The sequence below is a fragment of the Coregonus clupeaformis genome, chromosome 8, assembly GCF_020615455.1.
Source record: "Coregonus clupeaformis isolate EN_2021a chromosome 8, ASM2061545v1, whole genome shotgun sequence".
Taxonomy (NCBI): domain Eukaryota; kingdom Metazoa; phylum Chordata; class Actinopteri; order Salmoniformes; family Salmonidae; genus Coregonus; species Coregonus clupeaformis.
The window spans coordinates 35065381-35082966 of NC_059199.1; the positions used below are offsets into that span (position 1 = coordinate 35065381).

At 41.9% G+C, this 17586-nt stretch overlaps 1 long non-coding RNA gene across 1 annotated transcript; it reads right to left on the reverse strand.

Annotated features, from left to right (window-relative positions):
- Nucleotides 1–4054: 4054 nt before the first annotated feature.
- LOC121572933 lies at nucleotides 4055–6501 on the reverse strand. The gene is made up of 3 exons (XR_006001934.2): nucleotides 6410–6501; nucleotides 6061–6166; nucleotides 4055–5875 (listed from the first exon to the last, which is right to left on the reverse strand). It is a non-coding gene; the product is annotated as an uncharacterized LOC121572933 (long non-coding RNA).
- Nucleotides 6502–17586: the final 11085 nt, after the last annotated feature.

Below are 17586 nucleotides of genomic sequence, written 5' to 3' on the forward strand. Positions count from 1 at the left end.
CGGGCCACCATTTCTGAAAATAAGAAAGAGGAGTTAAGAAAGGAGGCAGAGCAGCGCAACAATAGTCTGGAGTTAGATAAGGACAGACCAATGAAAAGAAAAAGATCAATGAATGTAAACGGAATAATGAAATCAGTGCATTCAAAGGTGAGAAAGTGTACAATGATGTATGGTGGGACTGTGCAGTGAAATATTATAGAGGTCCATAGACACTTTCAAAGCAATTCATTATATTTGTTCTATACACCCCATGTTTTGAAGAAAGAAGAAATGTATTTAAAGAAATACATCCATTAACTTCTGTAACCTCTCTTTGCAACCCCAATATATCTTCTTAATCCCATGGCTTCTATCAAGATCATCCAGCTTGAGAAATTGGGGGTGGAATCATCCATCCTCCTCTACAACCCCATGGACCTGGACAAGCTGGTGCATCAAATTGGTAGCGAAAGGGGAAAGGAGTTCCTGGAGGCTCAAGGGGTCACCAGGAGCTTTAGTCAACATTTTGCTGGTACAGTATTTGTTTAAATGTTTGTGTCTTGGAAAATGCCCAACGTGTATGGGATACATTACAACCCACTGGAAATGTATTTAAAGGGCTTTAGATCCTCTACAACAAAACATTTAGTATGTTGTTTACCTCTTTCTCATGGAGGAAAACCAGGCACACAACCATTCTAGTATCTCTTATACTTCAGACACCATTTTGAACACCAACATGTACTGCCGCGTACTGTACCTACTTCTTCAGTCTCATCCCTCCCCTGTCTGGTCCATTGCTCATTTCTTTGTGAATTGATATTAGCAGTTGGTTGATTCTAAACTTTTCCTTCACCCAATAGGATGCCCCTGAGGGTGTGATTGACAGATGCGCCTGTAATCGTGTTGGCACCACCAGTGCCCCTGAATGGCTCACACCAGTAATCAGTAATAAAAACAAAATACTAGTTGAAAGAAAACCCTTGTGACCCAAGGGAATATTTTAAGGAACTCGTGTCTAGTTACCTGTTGAAATGTTCAATGAATTAAAGATTGTGCTTTTAATAAATAAATAAATACTAGTTGAATGAAAAACGTGGTGACACAAGGGGGGGAAATGAAGTACCTTGTCTAGCTGTTCAAATGTTCAATGAATGTAAGATTATGAGCTGTTAGTAAAAACTAAATACTAGTTTAAATAAAAACTTGGTTACCAAAGGTATATTTTTGAAGGAACTCCTGTCTAGCTACCTGTTCCCTTGTTAAAATGTTAAATTATTAAAGGATTATTACAGAAGTTGTTATTTTTGTTCTCTGTAATTTGGATTGACTAAGCACCTGTTAAGTACTGTAGCGCATTCAGGGGATGGCCCAAACCAGGACTAAAACTTGGGTCAAGCGACTCTCAACCCAACACTTTAGCCATTAGATCCTTAACAAGGTTGCAATGTGTTGGATTAAGGTAAAGCAAACCCCCTTAGCCTGCATTTGCACAGGCCACAGGCACAAAGGAGGGTCAGAACTAACCGTTTTATAAAAAGTAATAGAACCTTAAACATTGTTTGCATGTTTTATTAAAAATACAACACCAAATCAAACCTAATCTTTTTACACTAGTATTTTCTCTTCAATGGATGTCATCAGTTGGCATAAGTATACATTTTAAAATGTAAACATGGCAGCATAGATACATTTTATGGTCGTGGGGAGGAGCATTGGATGATAAGTCCATATTGGTTTAAATGAATACCGGTAGTTATCTTATTAGCATGAGACTTTCTCGCATTTTCATTAATGGTGACAAAGAAAAAACTGAGCTGGAGAGGTGTACTGGGATTCATGGTGTGAGAGGACAAAACTATCATGGTGGACCAATAGCCAAGGGAGAGCGACAAGTTGGATAGCAAGGACAGGGAGATGGAGGTTCAGATAATTTATGGAAAACAGGCAAAAACAAAGATTCCACAGGAAGGGAAATTGAAGAAAACTTGATGGACAGTGGGGAGAACAAGTATTTGATACACTGCCGATTTTGCAGGTTTTCCTACTTACAAAGCATGTAGAGGTCTGTAATTTTTTATCATAGGTACACTTCAACTGTGAGAGACGGAATCTAAAACAAAAATTCAGAAAATCACATTGTATGATTTTTAAGTAATAATTTGCATTTTATTGCATGACATAAGTATATGATACATCAGAAAAGCAGAACTTCATATTTGGTACAGAAACCATTGTTTGCAATTACAGAGATCATACGTTTCCTGTAGGTCTTGACCAGGTTTGCACACACTGCAGCAGGGATTTTGGCCCACTCCTCCATACAGACCTTCTCCAGATCCTTCAGGTTTCGGGGCTGTCGCTGGGCAATACGGACTTTCAGCTCCCTCCAAAGATTTTCTATTGGGTTCAGGTCTGGAGACTGGCTAGGCCACTCCAGGACCTTGAGATGCTTCTTACGGAGCCACTCCTTAGTTGCCCTGGCTGTGTGTTTCGGGTCGTTGTCATGCTGGAAGACCCAGCCACGACCCATCTTCAATGCTCTTACTGAGGGAAGGAGGTTGTTGGCCAAGATCTCGCGATACATGGCCCCATCCATCCTCCCCTCAATACGGTGCAGTCGTCCTGTCCTCTTTGCAGAAAAGCATCCCCAAAGAATGATGTTTCCACCTCCATGCTTCACAGTTGGGATGGTGTTCTTGGGGTTATACTCATCCTTCTTCTTCCTCCAAACACGGCGAGTGGAGTTTAGACCAAAAAGCTCTATTTTTGTCTCATCAGACCACATGGCCTTCTCCCATTCCTCCTCTGGATCATCCAGATGGTCATTAGCAAACTTCAGACGGGCCTGGACATGCGCTGGCTTGAGCAGGGGGACCTTGCGTGCGCTGCAGGATTTTAATCCATGACGGCGTAGTGTGTTACTAATGGTTTTCTTTGAGACTGTGGTCCCAGCTCTCATTGACCAGGTCCTGCCGTGTAGTTCTGGGCTGATCCCTCACCTTCCTCATGATCATTGATGCCCCACGAGGTGAGATCTTGCATGGAGCCCCAGACCGAGGGTGATTGACTGTCATCTTGAACTTCTTCCATTTTCTAATAATTGCGCCAACAGTTGTTGCCTTCTCACCAGCTGCTTGCCTATTGTCCTGTAGCCCATCCCAGCCTTGTGCAGGTCTACAATTTTATCCCTGATGTCCTTACACAGCTCTCTTGTCTTGGCCATTGTGGAGAGGTTGGAGTCTGTTTGATTGAGTGTGTGGACAGGTGTCTTTTATACAGGTAACGAGTTCAAACTGGTGCAGTTAATACAGGTAATGAGTGGAGAACAGGAGGGCTACTTAAAGAAAAACTAACAGGTCTGTGAGAGCCGGAATTCTTACTGGTTGGTAGGTGATCAAATACTTATGTCATGCAATAAAATGCTAATTAATTACTTTAAAATCATACAATGTGATTTTCTGGATTTTTGTTTTAGATTCCGTCTCTCACAGTTGAAGTGTACCTATGAAAAAAATTACAGACCTCTACATGCTTTGTAAGTAGGAAAACCTGCAAAATCGGCAGTGTATCAAATACTCGTTCTCCCCACTGTACATGTTTTGGAGAAGAAAAGTGTCGAGGTGAAAGAGATGAGATGGAGACATCACATGACAATTGCAGGAGAAAATTGGCAAGAGCAAAATACATCCTAGAGATGGTATATCCCTAGGCAGATGGGTTGCCTTTCACATGAACTATGATCCGACATAGTTCTGGGATTTCCAAGACAATAGAGGAGGAGATGAAGAGACCAATGGAGTTGTGTTAGACAAACACCAAATAGTGTGTGGATCAAGTGAGTAGCTGGAGCTGGAGATCCCAAAACAGCTGAAGGGCACGTGACCAGGAGTCTCCAGAAAGCCCAGAACAGTGGTGCAACAAGCGAGACCAGAGAACGCCAGGAGGAATAGCAGTAGGGAGAATGAGTTGGGGCAGAAAAAAATAGTTTCCATCCACCAGAGGTGTTGAGGAACTAGTGCATGGCGATGAGTGCTAAAGAGGATGTAGAGGGATCAAGACCAAACTGCAGAAATACTACTCACCCACAACAGAACATTTATTGCTTTCAAACAAAACGATCAAACCATTTGTTACACCTTCTTATTAGTCTGGTTGTGCTGCAACAGTTTTTTTTTACAGCCAAGTACTTTGGTGACAACAAAGCTGCATTTGGCAGTAATAGTTTAAATAATAAGGGTCATTAAAAACATTCATTACAATTCGTGAGGAAATACAGCAGTGTGGTGAGGGGCATTCCAGTTTAAGTACTGCATTTACAGAAATCAGAAAAGGCAAACGGAGAAAACTAATACTGACAGAAATAGACAGAAAACAAAGAATGTCTTTCACACAATAAATATGACTAGTTTGATTACATCTATAAACAAAATCTGATTTAGGCCACCATAAGTAAATGGTTGTCGATCAGAAACACAAATCCGTAGCTATCCTACAAAAACTCCATAATATTGGCAAAGAAATAATAGGTGCATTAATTGCATTTTAAGAAACATTGTATTGCTTCTCTTCTGTGCACATAAATCCAACCTGTTTTAGAACGCATACAGTAGTTAGTGCGCAGTTTTACGCTTAAGCGTTCAGCTCACTTCATGAACTGTTTCCTTAATTTCTCCAAAATAAAGTAGATTAACAAACATGTACAGACTAAAAATGACGCTTTCAAACATGAAGTTAGATTTTATTTTGTGAAAAAGTATTTATGTGCTTGTTTTTAAAAAGGTCAAAAAATTGATGTGATGAAAATAAACTGAGGCACTTCTATGGTATGATTTGGCTTTGCTAAAATAATTGTGAAGGCTAAGAGACATGGATCAATAGTTAGCCTAATAGATAGCCAACTTAAGATGTTGACATGCTAGGAACCCAAGGCATTATGCCTACTCAATGTAGTGTGCAAGTATAGTAGAGGTATGTTTGTAATTATGCATCTGAAAAACTGGGTTGGTAGTGCTATAAACAGCATTTGTGACCTGATTTTGAAATGCTAGAGTAATCCCTTTTTCCTTGTTGACAAACAAAATCAATAAAGTTAAAAGCTTCATATATTGTACAGAAATTCCTCAACAAAAGAAGTATCCTTTGAAAATATTCTATAATGTACAAGCTAGTTCAACCCGTTGTTTCAATCAGAACAAAACTGCTACCTCATTGGCATTTAATTTTACACGTGTTCCTTGGTTTTATCTTTTGCCAAAATTGTGAAACTTGAAGACTGACACCATGATTTGTGTTTTCATTTCAGCTTTCAACGACTCCATGATAAATGTAAACCGATTGACTGCAGTGTAGTGCAGGGGGCAACAGGGATGAGTCTATGAGTAACTTGCAATGACTCATGACGATCACATACATTGGTTTAAATTAATCAAACAAATGTTCAACTCATCAACGAAATCCATCCTACGAAAATACCTTGCCATCAAATGCAACTACTTTATAAGCCTAATGGCTCATAATACATTTTCAGAAGATTATCTGGTAGCTCAGTTGGTAGAGCATGGCGCTTGCAACGCCAGAATAGTGGGTTCGATTACCGGGACCACCCGTACGTAAAATGTATGCACCCATGACTAAGTCACTTTGGATAAGAGCGTCTGCTAAGTGGCATATATTATGAAATAGAGAAGAAAGGTTTTCAGAGTTAGAGATCAACTTAAATCATGCTGATGATGCATGTTTTAATTGACTCGAAACCAGAAAGATGGTTCACATGCTGTTAAGAGTCTGTGGTGTTGGTTTGTGCTTCTTTTTTCTTGCGCTCATCATCATCCCCTAGGAATAGCAGGGGGAACATTCCCAGAATGCATCCGATTGTGACTCCAATGCATTTTCCCTGCACACAACGGGAGAATAATAAATGTCTATTAGTTTTTCATAAATCTTTGAACAAGGATAGCTAGTAATCCAGGTATCCTCTAAATATCTCAACTTGATAGGGCCAGTTTCTCATAACCAGATTAAGATTTTTAGTCCAGGAGTAGGCCAGCCTATAAAGATAATAATTTCTAAATCACTCACCATGTGGGAGCTAACCCTGGTCTGCCACATGTCCGCCTGCTTGGGGGTCAAGTCAGGAACCTGCATCCCTAGCCTGGAAGCTAGAACTTCCACATATCCTGCAAGACTACCCACAGAAGGACACTATAAGAAACCCAGCCATGGTAGTCATGTAAAACATTTTTATTACCATTCCATTTCAAGGTCAAATTTGAATTTTCACAGAAAAGAAATACACACACTCATTTCATAATCATACCCGTCTACCCAGTAACTTGTGATGCCCCACCCCTGAAGTACTTGCACGGCTTTGATAGTTCTATCACAGACTAAATATTAGACATAATGGAGGAGTGATTGGTCCTCTTACCCAAGTCCAGCCAGGTCTGAAACCAGGTTCCCAAGAGCTGCAGCTGTAACAGAAGAGGAATAAGAGGGATTTACGCAGTCTTTCAACCAAACGTTTCTCAAAATTAGTTCAATCATTTTCATATTTACATTTACATTTTAGTCATTTAGCAGACGCTCTTATCCAGAGCGACTTACAGGAGCAATTAGGGTTAAGTGCCTTGCTCAAGGGCACATTAACGTCATTTAGCAGACGCTCTTAGCCAGAGCGACTCACAAATTGGTGCGTTCACCCTATAGCCAGTGGGATAACCACTTTACAATTGGGGGGGTAGAAGGATTCCTTTATCCTATCCCAGGTATTCCTTAAAGAGGTGGGGTTTCAAATGTCTCCGGAAGGTGGTGAGTGACTCCGCTGTCCTGGCGTCGTGAGGGAGCTTGTTCCACCATTGGGGTGCCAGAGCAGCGAACAGTTTTGACTGGGCTGAGCGGGAACTATGCTTCCGCAGAGGAAGGGGAGCCAGCAGGCCAGAGGTGGATGAGCGCAATGCCCTCGTTTGGGTGTAGGGACTGATCAGAGCCTGAAGGTACAGAGGTGCCGTTCCCCTCACTGCTCCATAGGCAAGCACCATGGTCTTGTAGCGGATGCGAGCTTCAACTGGAAGCCAGTGGAGTGTGCGGAGGAGGGGGGTGACGTGAGAGAACTTGGGAAGGTTGAACACCAGACGGGCTACAATATAACTGCTCCTTGCTGAGCTGCTGTTGTGCCATGATGATTTTTTTTTCTCCAGAAGTTCAGCCACTGTCTCTACAGTTTGCAATCAGATCAGTGTACTGAATTTTATTATCACTCCATTTCATTAGCATCAGTGAGCTCTCGACAGTCAGCCACAATATGGAACTGTTTCGATCTGGCTGTTATAAACCCTGACAGCATCATGAAAATGCTGCTTGTGCAACACACTGGGATAAGGAGCAATCATAAATTGCACTGTGGTGAGGATGTGTAGTGGCACTATTTAATAGCACGTAGTAAATTATGGATGAGACAAGCCAATATAAGCACAGCGCATTCAAGTAGATCGATGTGTAATAATATGAGCCAGCATTAGACAGCACTGACTCTGAGAATTGGATTTGGCAAGCATCTATATGTTCTTGTACTCACTGATTAAACCATTATTTCTTGGATTGTGCTGATAATGCAAAAGTGAACCCCAAGGTGCTAGAGTGGTCCAGGAATTCTGTTCCACACACTAGTGTTGCATCCCAAAATTGGTTTTTGTTTTGGTGTACCAAAAAGTATTTTGAGGGAGCATAAGCGGTATGTAAGTATCTCAGTCTAACGAATCAGAAGCCTTGCAACAGCAGTTGTTTGGGACTGATAAGATGTGCTCAAGGCTTTCGACTCTGTCAACCACCGCATTCTTATTGGCAGACTAAATAGCCTTGGTTTCTCAAATGACTGCCTCGCCTGGTTCACCAACTACTTCTCAGATAGAGTTCAATGTGTGAAATCGGAGGGCCTGTTGTCTGGACCTATGGCAGTCTCTATGGGGGTGCCACAGGGTTCAATTCTTGGGCCGACTTGTCATGTGAATTTCTATCTCTAATTCAACCTAAGCTTGAATCATTACCAGAGGTTGTAAAGCTCTGGTTTTAATCATCAATGATTCAAGGTCCACAATCCACAAGTAATTATCGGTATATTTATTCATGGAGAGCTCTGGTCAAAAACACAAACATACTGTTTTTATACCCCTTGACAAACAAAGGCACTATGCTCCTCCCACCTTTAGGTGGCTTTCTTAAAACAGTTCCCGCCTTCTTCTTTACCCTTGAATGTTTAGTAATGTTAGTGGGTTGACACTACATGATAATTCGAATATCGTATACACATTTCTACTGTATTTGGGGTGAAATCTTTTAGTCATTATTTTTAATACACAAATTAATCTATCACGACTCTTTTCTCCGTGTATATCAATGATGTCGCTCTTGCTGCTGGTGACTCTCAGATCCACCTCTACGCAGACGACACCATTTTGTATACATCTGGCCCTTCATTGGATATCCATCCTGCCCTTCAAAAGTTTTTGAAAGCCAAGTCAACAAACAGATCACCGACCATTTCGAATCCCACCGTACCTTCTCCGCTATGCAATCCGGTTTCCGAGCTGGTCACTGGTGCACTTCAGCCACGCTCAAGGTCCTAAACGATATTATAACCGCGATCGATAATAGACAGTACTGTGCAGACGTTTTCATTGACCTGGCCAAGGCTTTCGACTCTGTCAACCACCGCATTCTTATTGGCAGACTAAATAGCCTTGGTTTCTCAAATGACTGCCTCGCCTGGTTCACCAACTACTTCTCAGATAGAGTTCAATGTGTCAAATCGGAGGGCCTGTTGTCTGGACCTATGGCAGTCTCTATGGGGGTGCCACAGGGTTCAATTCTTGGGCCGACTCTTTTCTCTGTGTATATCAATGACGTCGCTCTTGCTGCTGGTGACTCTCAGATCCACCTCTATGCAGACGACACCATTTTGTATACATCTGGCCCTTCATTGGACACTGTGTTAACAAACCTCCAAACGAGCTTCAATGCCATACAACACTCCTTCAGTAGCCTCCAACTGCTCTTAAACACTAGTAAAACTAAATGCATGCTCTTCAACCGAACGCTGCTTGCACCCGCCCACCCGACTAGAATCACTACTCTCGACGGGTCTGACCTAGAGTATGTGGACAACTACAAATATCTAGGTGTCTGGTTAGACTGTAAACTCTCCTTCCAGACTCACATTAAGAATCTCCAATCCAAAGTTAAATTTAGAATCGGTTTCCTATTTCGCAACAAAGCCTCCTTCACTCATGCTGCCAAACATGCCCTCGTAAAACTGACTATCCTACCGATCCTTGACTTCGGCGATGTCATTTACAAAATAGCCTCCAACACTCTACTCAGCAAATTGGATGTAGTCTATCACAGTGCCATCCGTTTTGTCTCCAAAGCCCCATATAATACCCACCACTGTGACCTGTACGCTCTTGTTGGCTGGTCCTCACTACATATTCGTTGCCAAACCCACTGGCTCCAGGCCATCTATAAATCACTGCTAGGCAAATCCCCGCCTTATCTTAGCTCATTGGTCACCATAGCAACACCCACCCGTAGTCTGCGCTCCAGCAGGTATATCTCACTGGTCATCCCCAAAGCCAACACCTCCTTTGGCCGCAATTCCTTCCAGTTCTCTGCTGCCAATGACTGGAACAAATTGCAAAAATCTTTGAAGCTGGAGACACTTATCTCCCTCACTAACTTTAAGCATCAGTTGTCAGAGCACCTTACCGATCACTGCACCTGTACACAGCCCATCTGAAATTAGACCGCCCAACTACCTCATCCCTATATTGTTATTTATTTTGCTCATTTGTACCCCAGTATCTCTATTTGCACATCATCTCTTGCACATCTATCATTCCAGTGTTAATACTAATTGTAATTATTTTGCACTATAGCCTATTTATTGCCTTACCTCCATAACTTGCTACATTTGCACACACTGTATATATATATATGTATTTCTGTTGTATTTTTGACTTTGTTTTGTTTTACCCCATATGTAACTCTGTGTTGTTGTTTTTATCGCACTGCTTTGCTTTATCTTGGCCAGGTCGCAGTTGTAAATGAGAACTTGTTCTCAACTGGTTTACCTGGTTAAATAAAGGTGAAATAAAATAAATAAATAAAAAACCGGGCAAAACCCGAGACAGAGGGGATGAGTGAATGTGGTCTGAACTCTGTGGAGGAGGCTGTACTGTCGATTGGACAGAGCACCTGCCTTGTGATCAATCAGTGACTCAGGAGGAATGGTGCTGGAATGTATATCGGCCATTTTACGGGCTCCTGACCAATTTATTTTGTGTGTTTTTTTTGCGCTGATCTTAACTTTTTTTGTACCTAATGTTTCCACCACCGGTTCCTATGACTGAAAATAGCTTCTGGACAAAAGAGCTTCTGGACAACAGAGATCACTAACCTCGATTTGGATGAAAAGTTCTACTTCAACGAGTCGGCGGCACAGGACATATTGCTCACCCCGGACCAGGCCCTAATCCCCAACACTTGGAAGAGAAAGAGACGTTAATAATAATAATAATAATAATAATAATAATAATAATAATAATAATCAGGCCACCCTGATTAAACTACTTTGGCGAGTAAATAAACCCTCTGTTCTATTGGTGAATGTACAATCACTGGAGAACAAACTGGACAAGCTCCGTTTGAGACTATTCTATCAACGGGACCTAAAGAACTGTAATATCCTATGTTTCTCTGAAACTTGGCTGAACAAGCACATGGATAATACACATCTAGCTGGTTTTTCTATGCATCGGCAGGACAGAACGGCAGCTTCGGGTAAGCTCAAGGGGGGTGGTGTGTGTCTATTTGTTAACAACAACTGGTGTGCAATTAAGGAAGTCTCTAGGTTCTGCTTGCCTGAGTTGGAATACCTCATTATAAGCTGTAGACCATACATTTTACCAAGAGAGTTTTCATCTATATTTATCGTAGCTGTCTATTTACCACCACAAGCCGATGCTGGCACTAAGACCGCACTCAATGAGCTGTATAAGGCCATAAGCAAACAAGAAAATGCTCATCCAGAGGTGGCACTCCTAGTGGCCAGTGATTTTAATGTAGGGAAACTGAAATCCGTCTTAGCTCATGTAATACCTTGCTAAAACCAAGTATAGAGTTTATTTGTTATAATTCATTGGTATTAGATTTAAAAGGTGATCGAATAGCTCCTGATTTGTAATGTCATTAATGCATTTCTTTTGAAGCAATGTTTTAAAAAAATGTACAAGTGAATAGGTTGGTTTACTTTTAAGTTTAAGTTTCCCACGTATCTCGTTAAAGTTTTGACCAATGAGGTAACTTGCTGGGAAAGAAAAGAGAGGGAAAGGTTTAAAGAAGGGAGAGGAGAGACGTTATTGGGGTTGGTGAAGGAAAAACGACCAAAGGAAACGATAAAGAGAAAACAAAACCATACCTACAGAGTTTTTTTTAAGGGAAATCCTGATTTTATTTCTATAAGAGAGTGTTTATTATTTCGTTAAGAAAGACCTAGTGGAGACTGAAGCTGCCGTCGCATTGTGGAGACATTCGACATCCTAGAGGTTAGCCTAGCATCGTGCAAGACTTGGAGAGAATTGCTTGTGACGATCAACGAGTTCGGGTTTCCAACGGATGTCTGTTGCTGCTACCGAGTACTGGCTGCATTGATAGCTGTGTTCGCTGTGGATCTTGTGAGGACACCTGCACTGAACTACTATATTTTGCTGAGGCATTATCTACAAGTAGTGAGTAACTACAAATGTGGGGTGGACTTCGGGACTTTATGTATGTCGTAATTTTTTTATGAGCTCCAACGCGCGCCCAGGGGTTTAAGCAAGCTTGCAAATAATTTGGACATGGGTTGTGGAAAAATCATTGGGGTTTATTATTTTTATTTATTTTGATGTGATACATTGAAAATTTGATTAATATAGATCTTGAACCTTATGTCTGTTGTATTGGTGGAGTCATTTACTGTTTCAGTTTCATTTAATGCATGGGAAAGCATATCCTTATAATAATAACCAAGTCTATAATCATTCTATCTGAAGTTAATACCCTATTTGTCATTCACCCTAGCAAGTTTACAATAGGGATTCTTATTGGAGATGTCCTTCTCACCTAATATCCCATGCTGTTCAGATATTCTAAATAAGGTAATATTGTGAGAGTCAAATTCTAGCCTGGTGAGAGGGTTACACTTATTTCTATCAGCATGTCACCTGTGCAACTAGAGGTGAAAACACTCTAGATAACCTTTACTCCAAAACAGAGACGCATGCAAAGCTCTCCCTCGCCCTCCATTTGGCACTTCTGACCATAGCTCTGTCCTCCTGATTCCTGCTTACAAGCAAAAACTAAAACAGTAAGTACCAGTGACGCGCTCAATACGGAAGTGGTCAGATGAAGCGGATGTTAAACTACAGGACTGTTTCGCGAGCACCGACTGGAATATATTCCAGGACTCATCCGATTACATTGATGAGTTTACCACATCAATCATCGGCTTCATTAATACTGTAAGTGCATTGACAACATCGTCCCCACAGTTACCATATGTACATATCCCAACCAGAAGCCATCAAACAGGCAAAGCGTCAATACAGGACTAAGATCTAATCTGTGATCACACTCTCCGTAGCCGATGTAAGACCTTTAAAAAAAGGCTAACATTCACAAGGCCGCAGGGCCAGACGGATTACCAGGACGCGTACTCAGAGCTGACCAGCTGGCAAGTGTCTTCACTGACATTTTCAACCTCTCCCTGACCCAGTCTGTAAAACCTACATGTTTCAAGAAGACTACCATAGTCCCTGTGCCCAAGAACACCAAGGTAACCTGTCTAAATGACTATCGCCCTGTGGCACTCACATCTGTAGCCATGAAATTCTTTGAAAGGCTGGTCATGGCTCACATCAACACCATCATCCCAGACACCCTGAACATACTCAAATTCACATACCCCCCCCCTTCCCTCTCCCACCTGGAGAAGAGGAACACCTACGTGAGAATGCGGTTCACTGACTGCAGCTCAGCGTTCAACACAATAGTGCCCTCCAAGCTCATCACTAAGCTAAGGACCATGGGACTGAACACCTCTCTCTGCAACTGGATCCTGGACTTCCTGATGGGACGCCCCCAGGTGGTGAAGGTAGGAAACAACACATCCGCTACGCTGACCCTCAACACAGGGGCCCCTCATGGGTGCATGCTTACTCCCCTCCTATACTCCCTGTTCACCCACGACTGCGTGGCCACGCATGACTCCAACACCATCATTAAGTTTGCCGATGACATGACGGTGGTAGGCCTGATCACCGACGACGATGAGACAGCCTACAGGCATGAGGTCAGAGACCAGGCAGTGTGGTGCCAGTACAACAACCTCTCCCTCAACGTCAGCAAGACAAAGGAGCATAGGGCCGAGCATGCCCCCATTCACTTCGATGATGCTGTAGTGGAGCGGGTCGAGCGCTTCAAGTTCCTCTGTGTCCACATCTCTATGAATGTATTATGGTCCACACACACCAAAACAGACGTGAAGTGGGCACGACTATGCCTCTTCCCACTGAGGAGGCTGAAAATATTTGGCATGGGCCATCAGATCCTCAAAAAGTTCTACAGCTGCAACACTGAGAGCATCTTGACTGGCTGCATCCTCACTTGGTAAGGCAACTGCTTGGCATCCGACCTTAAGGCGCTACAGAGGGTAGTGCGTACGGCCCAGTACATCAGGGCTCCCTGCCATCCAGGACCTCTATACCAGGTGGTGTCAAAGGAAGGCCCTAAAAATTGTATTATTCCTAGTTATATGTACATATCTACCTCAATTACCTCGTACCACTTCACTTTGACTCGGTACTGGTACCCTGTGTATACAGCCAAGTTATGATTACTCATTGTGTATTTATTATTACTTTTATTATAATGTGTTTTTACTTTTCTATTATTTCTCTATTTTCTTTTTCTCTGCATTGTTGAGAAGTGCCCGTAAGTAAGCATTTCACTATTAGTCTACACCTGTTGTTTACGAAGCATGTGACGAATAACATTTTATTAGATTTCTTTTGTAAGAACCATTACAATTATAAAAATTGAAGTAATGTTCTTTTTCAGCAGGGTTTGCATGATTCAGCTTAGCACAGTTGGCAAACAACAGCTGGCAGAGCACACCAAAGTGGGTTAGATTATCATGGTATACTGCACACGGTCAAGATGCTGGGCTCAGGCCTATACTGTTTGAGACTCTGGGGACTCGGCATGGACTTCGGCAGAATCATATTACTCTGGGCTCCGGCTAATGGTACTCGGGCCAAGTCCACTTCAGTTTATCCGGCCCGATTAACTTTTTCAGGAGTAGGGCCATTTGAGGTTTTCATTCGGCAGGTGATGAAATACCAATAATAAAATAAAATAAAAGTGATATGTTTCACTTTCAAGTCATCTAATTTGCTAGGTCATTAAAAGCTAACATTTGTGGTCCTATAGCTATCAGAGATGGTCCCTAATTTAGAGAATCTGCAATGCTATAAATGCTTTTGCTTTTACTACAGGCTATGGCAGTGTTTTTCGTAGTTGCAGTCCACCCAATTGAAATGTGCACATTCACTACCATAAAATTTGTTCTAGGCTACCAGCATGTAAGATAAACATGCACAATAATACAGTATGTCCTTACTAAAATGCACTGCCGTTAAAAATGCAGTAAAAATGCAGTACAATTAAATAATGGTTGTTCATTAATGATATCTGGTAGCTTGCTGTGTGTGTTGGCTTCTAATGGTAATATTTTGTCTGTGTTATCTAATTGCACTGTCTATTGTGCTGGGCATTTTCTTCTGTTCCACTGAATGTAATTTTGATGTTCTATTATGACTAACTACATTTGTTTTCAGAATTTAACAAATAACACATAGGCCTATGTCTTTTATTTCAATATCCTACTACACACCAGGATTTGCAAAACCCTCTTTTTATTGCATATATTTCCATAAATAATTAGCCAAAAATGATTGCACCTGAATTTGACCCTGAAAGCATGACTATTATATTTTCCCTTAAAGATTTTATGCAATTAACATATTGTGTGAAGTTCTTTTATTTTAATATCAGTAGCTAAATAAGGAGGTTGTTACACCCTGATCTGTTTCACCTGTCTTTGTACTTGTCTCCACCCCCCTCCAGGTGTCGCCCATCTTCCCCATTATCCCCAGTGCATTTATACCTGTGTTCTCTGTTTGTCTGTTGCCAGTTCGTCTTGTCTTGTCAGGTCTTACCAGCGTGCTTTCCTGTTTTCCAAGTGTTTATTTCCTAGTTTTCCCGGTTCTGACCATTTTGCCTGCCCTGACCCCGAGCCTGCCTGCCGTCCTGTACCTGCCTGACTCAGACCTGATTACAAACCTCTGCCTGTCCTCGACCTGCCCTTTGCCTGCCCCGTGTTCTAATAAATTGTTATTGAGAACTGTTCAAGCCCCCTTGGGTGCTGCCATAGATTTACATTAGAAGTTCCCATCCAAGAAGGCTCAAGATCATTGGCCACAGATAAAATGACATCAAATCACATTATATCTACCGTAGCTTTGATTGGACTGATCATGTCAACATCATACTTTCAAAATCTTAGCTAGCAAGCTAGACAAGCAGTCATCATCATGAATCATGTCGACAATCTACTGGCAAATCCTTTTCAATCCTTGTCATATGAAGAGAAATTATAGATAAAATGTATCGGTGCTCGTCTGCAATTTTACCTTTATTTAACTAGGCAAGTCAGTTAAGAACAAATTCTTATTTACAATGACGGCCTACACCGGCCAAACCCGGATGACGCTGGGCCAATTGTGATGTCAAGCAAAGAGGCTCCCAATCATGGCCGGTTGTGATACAGCCTGGAATCGAACCAGGGGGTCTGTAGTGACGCCTCAAGCACTGAGATGCAGTGCCTTAGAAAACTGCGCCACTCGGAAGCCATAAACTCGGGGGACATAAACATTATACAAGTTGGAAATCGCAAATTCAACAATGAGTGGTTTTTAAGGAATCAGTGGCTAACTGCAAGCTTTGCAAAGCAATCACTATTTTGCTTCCCTACCTGCTATTCGGTGGAGAAGGTGTGTGGTCCAAGTCTAGGTTTCCAAGCTTAAAAGGATAAACATTCACACACTGTCACGAATTCAGCCGAGGCTGCTCCTCCTCCTTGCTCGGGCAGGCTTCGGCGTTCGTCGTCACCGGAGTACTAGCTGCCACCGATCTATGTTTCTGTGTTCTACTTGTTTTGTCTATATTGCACACACCTGGTTCCAATTATGATAATTTGTTTCCCTATTTTACCCTCTGGTTCCCTCATGGTGTTGTGCGTGATTGTTTGTTGTTTTGTTGTGTTGTCATTGACATGTGAGTCGGTATTTTCTTCCCTGCGTGGAAGATATGTTTATTTACTTTTGTCAAGTAAAGTATGTCGTTGACTAAGTTCTGTTTCCTGCGCCTGACTCAGTCCTACCGCTACACACTGACGCATGACACCATGGGCCAGAAAAGTTGAATACATTGGCTATGCTGTCAATCCAGCATGACTTCTGCTCTGTTCAAAACATCTGGAAACTCGAAACTGGGAAATCTCAGACTTCAGTGAGTTCAAGACAACTGGGAACTCAGAAAGAAACGAGCTCCGACTGGGAAAATAAGTTTTGAACGGTCATCCAACTCAGAATTCCAAGTCGATCTTGTTTGATTCAGAGTTCCCAGTTGTCTTGAAAGCACCATATATCCAGATAATGCCAGAATGACAAAGTTTAATGACAAAATGTATCCACAAGAAGGACCGCCGTGCCACCTTCCTATTCAAGTGAGCACAGCACAACGGTGAGTCCAAAAATGTTGCTGCATAAATGATGTAATATGCCAGGGAGATATGTATACTGTAGCTAAGAAAGTAATACTAAGAGTATGTTGTGTAGTAAGCTGTTAGAAGCCAATGTGCCTCACCCTAATAATTTGATCCTTTTCCACCTCACAACTTAGCCTACTGTTCGGAGTTGGTTGTGCTCATATAGCCTGTTTTAGTGAAATTTCATCATCGAATATTGTAAGAGCTTTCATTGTCTGCTTATATGCCCCCTTTATTTATCCTACGGTTCTGACTTGGTGTACAGGGAGAATACTGTAAGAACGGCCCATGTTCTAAATTCTGTCGCTGTACATTTCAATCTCTATCTGGCGCGAAATTGAAAAACAATGTAACTGGGAATAAAAATGGCATGCCCATACTCCAATACACAATAATGCCTTGCGATCTTGAGGGCGCCCTTTTGCATCCCTCCAATGGTCCAAATGTGTCATTTACATTTAAGAAATTTAGCTCTAACCGCTAGGCTGCCTGCCTGCCGTATCTTTGCCAATATCATGGACAGTAATAGTTTGAGAACATTCCAAGATTTGAAGGACACATACAGTGGCTTGCGAAAGGATTCACCGCTCTTGGCATTTTTCCTATTTTGTTGCCTTACAACCTGGAATTAAAATGGATTTTGGTGGGGTTTGTATCATTTGATTTACACAACATGCCTACCA